At 37.5% G+C, this 6627-nt stretch overlaps 1 protein-coding gene across 1 annotated transcript in view; it reads right to left on the minus strand.

Annotated features, from left to right (window-relative positions):
* Nucleotides 1-6367, minus strand: part of LOC101887233 (uncharacterized) — a 39947-nt gene extending 33580 nt beyond the window's left edge. Inside the window, exon 1 of the mRNA XM_059119279.1 lies at nucleotides 5512-6367. The gene's annotated coding sequence lies outside the window, so the exon portion shown is untranslated. The remainder of the gene's footprint in view (nucleotides 1-5511) is intronic.
* Nucleotides 6368-6627: the final 260 nt, after the last annotated feature.

The raw sequence follows: 6627 nt of genomic DNA on the forward strand, positions 1-6627 counted from the left end.
TTGAATAACTATGAAGCTCATAAAACGCGAAATGAGCATCCGAATAGTTTCAAACTTTGCACATCTCAAAATTTTTGCTAACACAAACATGGCGTGCACAAAGAAATATCTCGGTCCACTCCTTCTGGTACCCCACCGTAACTGGTAAAAATTTTGAATAGCCAAAATGCTTTTAATTGCATAGTAAGCATCCGATTTCCTTCAAATTTCAAACATCCCAATAATTCCATTAATACAAGATCTGGTGCGGCCCACCCCCAAAGGGTCACAATTTGGGTTGAAACGACTTGGCATATCTCAGAACTCGATCTAAGTTAGATAGGAATGTTTTTGAGACTTTTTTGGTGCTTCAAATATACCTAGGTTACCCTTATTTCGACCATACCAAAAGATATATACCCTCAGTAGCCATATAGCTGAGGGTATAATTAAGCTCCCTAATATTCCTGGCATCTCTCATCCTTCAAAGAGCCTCCATTCCTTTCTTCTGCCTTAAAATGACTACTTATCCAGACAATGTATTTTTCACTTTACCCCAATATTCATCTACGCATTCACACACACACTCACGTGTTTACATATATATGTGTGTAACAAGGCGGAAGGATGGTTAAAAGCTAAAATCGGATGTAACGGTATTATTATTCTTTTTTTTTTGTTTTTGTTCTTTCATTTATAATGGGATCCTGTGTTTTTTTGGGAGAGGAAATTATATCGCATCATACACATGTACATTACACATACATACATACACACACACACACTTTCGCACTCGTACGTATACGTACCCAGCTAGACAATAACATTAAAAAGTTTTCCTTTTTATTATTTGACTCAAAAAAAAAAAATAAAATAAAAAAAATGAAAAAAAATGCTGCCATGCATTTTGCCATAAAACAATGTGAGCAAAAAGTTGTAGCTGTAACTTTTTTTCCTCCAAAGGAATTACCAATTTCCGTTAACATTTCAGCAGCAATGAATGTTGAACACGCTTACATGCGGTTCTATATTTGACCATTAAAAGGATGAGATTACTCTTTTGTCTATGGCTAAATTGTTTTCCAGCATTTCCGGTGCGCAGAGAAAGAGAAGCAAAAAAGCCAAGAATTGCAGAATTTTATTATCGCCTCCCTCCATTAATAAGCGGTGCATTAAAGGTTAGCCGGGCCATATTTTGAAAAGTTTTAAAACTGGAAATGCAAATCGTACGAGTATTATTACATCGAACTTTTGTTGCCAAATGGAAAAAAAAAAATCAATTAGGAAATGGAAATGTTATGGTTACTAATGTGGAGAGAGAGAGAGGGGATGGCAGGGGATATGGTTTCCCTAAAATGCGAGCAGCGTTTTGTTGAGAAAGAGTTGATTTAAACCAGAAGAAGTGGTAGTGTCAATACATTAATCCTGTTTTGTAATAGCTGTACTTAGACAGCTGAAGAGATTTGCTAACTGATTCTTTGGGTTTCCTATTTTTTTGAGTTTGCAATTAGCCACTGCTGTCATTTCGGAACTTTAAGTTTAAGAGGTCTTTTGAATATCCTCTAAGGTGCCATTTACAGATGAAATGACTAGAACAAATGAAACCCAATGCATATCTCCATATCAACAATTAAATTTTACAAAAATATAAAATCATAGAAAAAACGGCCAAACACAGACACAACACAACAGAGTTTCGGGTGCATGCAAATCAAATGAAAATAGGAAGAAAATAAACAGGCTGCCACAAAGTCACTCAAATAAGGCATCAACATCATCCCCACCTGTGGCATCAAACAAAGAGCAGAGAGAAAAAAACGCACTAATTAACCTCAATTGCCGCCAGCTAAGCAGTTTGCACGGAAATGTAAATTTGCACGCTCCTCTCCCCGAAATACTGTCTGTTGTTCGTCGACGACATGGCTAAGCAAATTCGCCAGAGATAATGAGTAAATGTTGCCGTTTCCAAGCAGAGAGGGAGATAGAGAAAGAGAGAGAGGGGGGAGCTTCACATTTGCCTATTTATTTTCAGAGAATTTTTGAATTCTTGTTTTTTTTTCTTTTCTTTTTTTTTCGCCAGCCTGAGAAGGGCGCTCAGGTATGTTAAGTGACAATGCAAACACTTAAAAGTGACAGGAATAAAATTGATGTCATCCGATACAGGAGACGAACAGGGACGGCGAGAGGAGAGGTGCAGATGGAGGGGAGGGGAAATTAAAAGAACATTTGTTTCTTTTGAATGGTGGACGTCAGTGAGAAATTTGTCAAATGACGATATTGTCGTTGTTGTTGTTGTTGTTATTGTTTTGTTGTTCTACAGTTTCTATTTGATTTTGATGTTTTTTTGTTTGTTGTTTTCTTGGTTTGTTTGTTTGTCCGTCTGTCAGAGAGATGTACTACTCGCATTGTGTTTTGGCTGAACTATGGCTGTTGGCTGCTAAGTCGTCTTGTGTTACATTTTTGACAATGTGTTGGACATGTAAGGTCGTCAGCTGGTCTATACATTTCTTTCTTTCGTTGGTTGGTCGCTTCATTTGTTCGTCTGTTTGCCTGTCTTGCTTTTTTTTCTGGTTGCAATTTCCTGAATTAAACTGATTTTCTGAATAGACATTTTTTGTTTAGTTGGATACAACTTAAATGTTTGAAATGCAAAGAAAAAAGGGAACGAGAAGTATTTAAACTTATAAATGTGTTCTTCATGGAAATTCCTACAATTCCATATAAAATAAAGGAAGTTGTCTCTACTTTATTTTATATGGAATTGCCGGTCTGAAAATATACATTAGAATTTTAGAGGGGTTTCTATGAAAATTATATCTGAGAGATTTTTTCCTTTCTGAAACATGGGAAATCATTCATAAAAAACGATTGTGTTATACGTATTGGTCTGTTCCAGAAGTGCAAGGAGGTAAAAGTTGAACGTGCTATCCTCTTTCTTATTTGTAATACCACAAGATATATTACTTGGAGTCTTTTTCTGCTGAAGAAAACAAGAATGTCCTCTCCTATAAAGAACCACGAGATCATCTGCTGCCCAATATTACTACAGGGCTTCTTATAAATAAATAAAAGGCCAGACAAATTTTGTTCCCCGAGTTTCTCTCTCTCTAGAAACCATGAAATCTAAAAAACCATGAGACCTTCTTCTTTTCAAGCAGCCCCCGAGACTGAATTATTTATAGGGCTTTTCAATTAAAGAATAGAGGGCTCTCTTAAACAGAATAGAAGGAAATCCACAAGAGATCTTAAGGTCTACTTTCCAACACTACTCGGCGACATTCTTCAATAGAAGAGCAAAAAGATTTTTCCCAAAATGGCAGCAGAACATTATGTTCTGAATATGGTCGAAATGTCCCTACTTCTCATAATAGATCCTCCTGTTATAATATTAGAAATTTGTCAACCCTGTTTTTGGATCCCAAGTTTTTATACCCTACACCTCAAGATGGTCAGGGTATTATGTCTTTGTGCATTTGTTTGTAACAGGCATATAGATAGATAGACCCATAGTTCCTTTCGACGATCTGCATAGAACCACATTTTGAGTCGATTTATGCATGTCCGTCCGTCTCTCTGTCCATGTATTTTTGTATACAAAGAACAGGTCACATTTATTGCCTGATCCAGATGAAATTTTCCAAAAGTCATTTGTTGCACCCAAGGACGAACTTTATGTAAGTTGGAGATAATCGGTGAACATTTAGATAAAGCTCCACTATATATCTTCGTCCAATTTGGTTCTTATTGTGCACCATATCAGCCTGGAAATAAGTATGTCAAATTTGATCGAAATCGATTCAGAGCTAAAGCTCCCATTTATATTGTCCGATTTGATATTTCTGCCCTCCGCAGCCGTAATATGCACTCTGAGGATTAATAGACTTATTTTAAAAGAAGATTAGGCAGTTATTTTTCTCGAGTTTTTTTTTTTTTTCTTTCCAGAACACCATCAAGTCTTCGTCCTTAGGAGATCACAAAATTTGGATAATCATTAGGTTTTCATCTTCTTCTTAAAAAAGCCAAAAGATCGGTTATCGTGAAGTGTTTCTCGTATACAAAACACAATGAGGTCTTCAGAAGACTCTGAAGCCTTTTATTCCCTAATGACACCATAGCGTTTTTTATTCTTCCCTTTATAGACCCCTTGTTTTGTAATGGCATGCCAGACAGTTTCAAACCATATTTTTGAATCCCGAGTTTGAGTCTGACACCACGAATAATTTATTTGTAAGCCTCTATGGTTTTTGAATGGTCTGATGGAAAATATTTTTGGTTCTTAAATTAAAGTCCGTATGGGATTAGTTTTTCAATTAAAAAGTTACGAAGAAGCAATTGTGAGTTTTGGACTTGTTCTTAAGTCCTTGGAAAATGTGCGAAGACCATACTAACAGTTCTAGTTTGAATACAACTAAACATATATTATTAATTCAAAAATTCAGTTTTTAGGTACTAGAGGTTGTTGAGGTATACGGGGTCTCCATTTCACTCACTCCCCTCACCATAAAATGCCGTAAATAACAAATGTACAAATTGCCACTCTCGAGTAATGCAGCACCGTTCCTTATTTGATGAGCATGGAACGCCAGACACTAAACCCTTTTTTCAACAATTGAAAATGTTGATTTTATAGCTACTTATTTTAAGGGATGCGGTTGTAGAATTTCTCCAATTTAAAACAGCAAATTTCTACAAAGTTTTTACTTTGAATTTTAGATGATGACTTTTCGATAATTTTTCACAATTCTAAATAAAGGAAAATTGTCTTTTCAAGATAATATATTTTATTATTATTTTTCAAATAACCAAAAATCTAATCTTGCAAAGGAAACAACCAACTTTTGCTACCCAAACACTTTCGTATTTTCAATATTTGGAAATCAAATTCCATCCGACAATTAGAATATCCTCGTTTTACAATTCACTTTAACCTTCGTCCAGTTTTTTTTAATGAGCCCATCAATGCACTTCGAATAGCTGGCAACATTGTTCGGTCTAGTTCGCAGACAAATGGAATACACAAATCAAATCTCAATATTTGACGCGTAATGAATGACACACGATTGTAAAAATTTTGAAGGTAAGTTTTTATGTCTTGTAGCCGTTGTATGTCTGCTTTATTTTAGTGTTATTGTTTTGTTATTATTATTTTGTGATGTATTTTTCTTTTTTTTTTTTTTTGAAACAGCCACTGACACTTAATTTTTATAGAATTTTTTCTTGGACGCACGTTCTTTTCGGATGCGTTGTCTGTTGTCTTTTTATAGACTTTCAGTCATTCAGTCAAAACACTTATTGGTCGGGTGGCTGGCCACCTCCTCCTTCTGGCGATGACAAACTGCTGGTGGGGTGATCGATAATGGCGGCGGAGAGGTGGCGCAGGGTCGCTGTGTTAATTACCATTACACCTTGTAGTCCATGTTATCCACCGGCAATTGAGTAACGCAATGCCGTCCTCAGGTGGTGAACACACACAACAACACAACAGAAAAAGAACAACAACAAAAATGGTTTTGTTTTTGTTTTGCTACTCACGTTACCGTTACACCGAATTGAAGCACGTGTGAATCGTCGTATCTCCTCCTCGTTGTTATTGTTGTTGTTTTGTTTTCCACTTGCCACACTCACTACTTGCTCACTCACTCACTCACTCACTCACTCAGTCGCTTGCTCGTTCGCTCACTCACTGAATATCTCACTGAGGCAGTCAGACATTTACTCACACACCTGCGAAGGCATTTGCATAAATTTGACTGTCGTAGCTCTGATGTTGCAGAACCAGAGGCAGAAGAACAGGCAGTTGAGTTACGAGCTGTCTTTTGTCTCTGTGCGTAAGGCCCGGCCCGTCTCTCGCGGTCTGTTGTAAACACAAATTGTAATTATTTTATTAATTTTTTGTTTTGTTCCGTTTGGCTTTGTTGAGCCCAAATTCACACACGACTCTTGAACTGTTTCTGCTGCTGCTGATGGATGTTTGGCCACGGAGCCTGCTGCGCGATTGTTGGGATGTTTGGAAAATATCCCGACGATTGTCCTTTGTTTCACTTGATTTTTTCTCTTTGTTTTTTTTTTTGGTAAGACGACAATTTCCTGCGTAACGACCGACAACAGTTGACGACACAACCGACAGAGTGACTGACTGACTGACCAAACGACCAACCGACCGATGTTTGTATGAATGCCGCAAACGAAATCACGATCTGGCCGAGCAAAACGAAACAATGATGATTTTCCGATTTTTCGTGTTGCTGTTTTGGTTGGGTTTAGATGTTTGTCCGTTTTCCGCTCGCTCGCTCGCTCGCTCGCTTCTTCGCAAAATCACAAAATCTCAACGGCAGCGCATAAGGGAGAAAACGAACGTGCGACCAGTTGCTGCGAGTAGCACGTTGCATCTGTGCTCACGAAACGAAGAAATCTTTTTGATTTCTGTTGTTGACTTAAAAGTGTTTGATTGTGCTTTTGCTTGTCGTCTGCCTGCCTGCCAGCCAGCCAGCCTGCTGTCCGCCGGCCTGCTTGCTTCCCTGCAATGTTGGTGTTGTTGGTGTTATTTTTTCTGTTTCAGTTTCGTTTTCTGTTTTTGTGTGTTTTCCTTTTGTGTGTGTTTTCATACCATTATTATTGGCGTTTGCTTGGGGCGAATACGACCAACAA

Source organism: Musca domestica, unplaced genomic scaffold (assembly GCF_030504385.1).
Source record: "Musca domestica strain aabys unplaced genomic scaffold, Musca_domestica.polishedcontigs.V.1.1 141, whole genome shotgun sequence".
Taxonomy (NCBI): Eukaryota; Metazoa; Arthropoda; class Insecta; order Diptera; family Muscidae; genus Musca; species Musca domestica.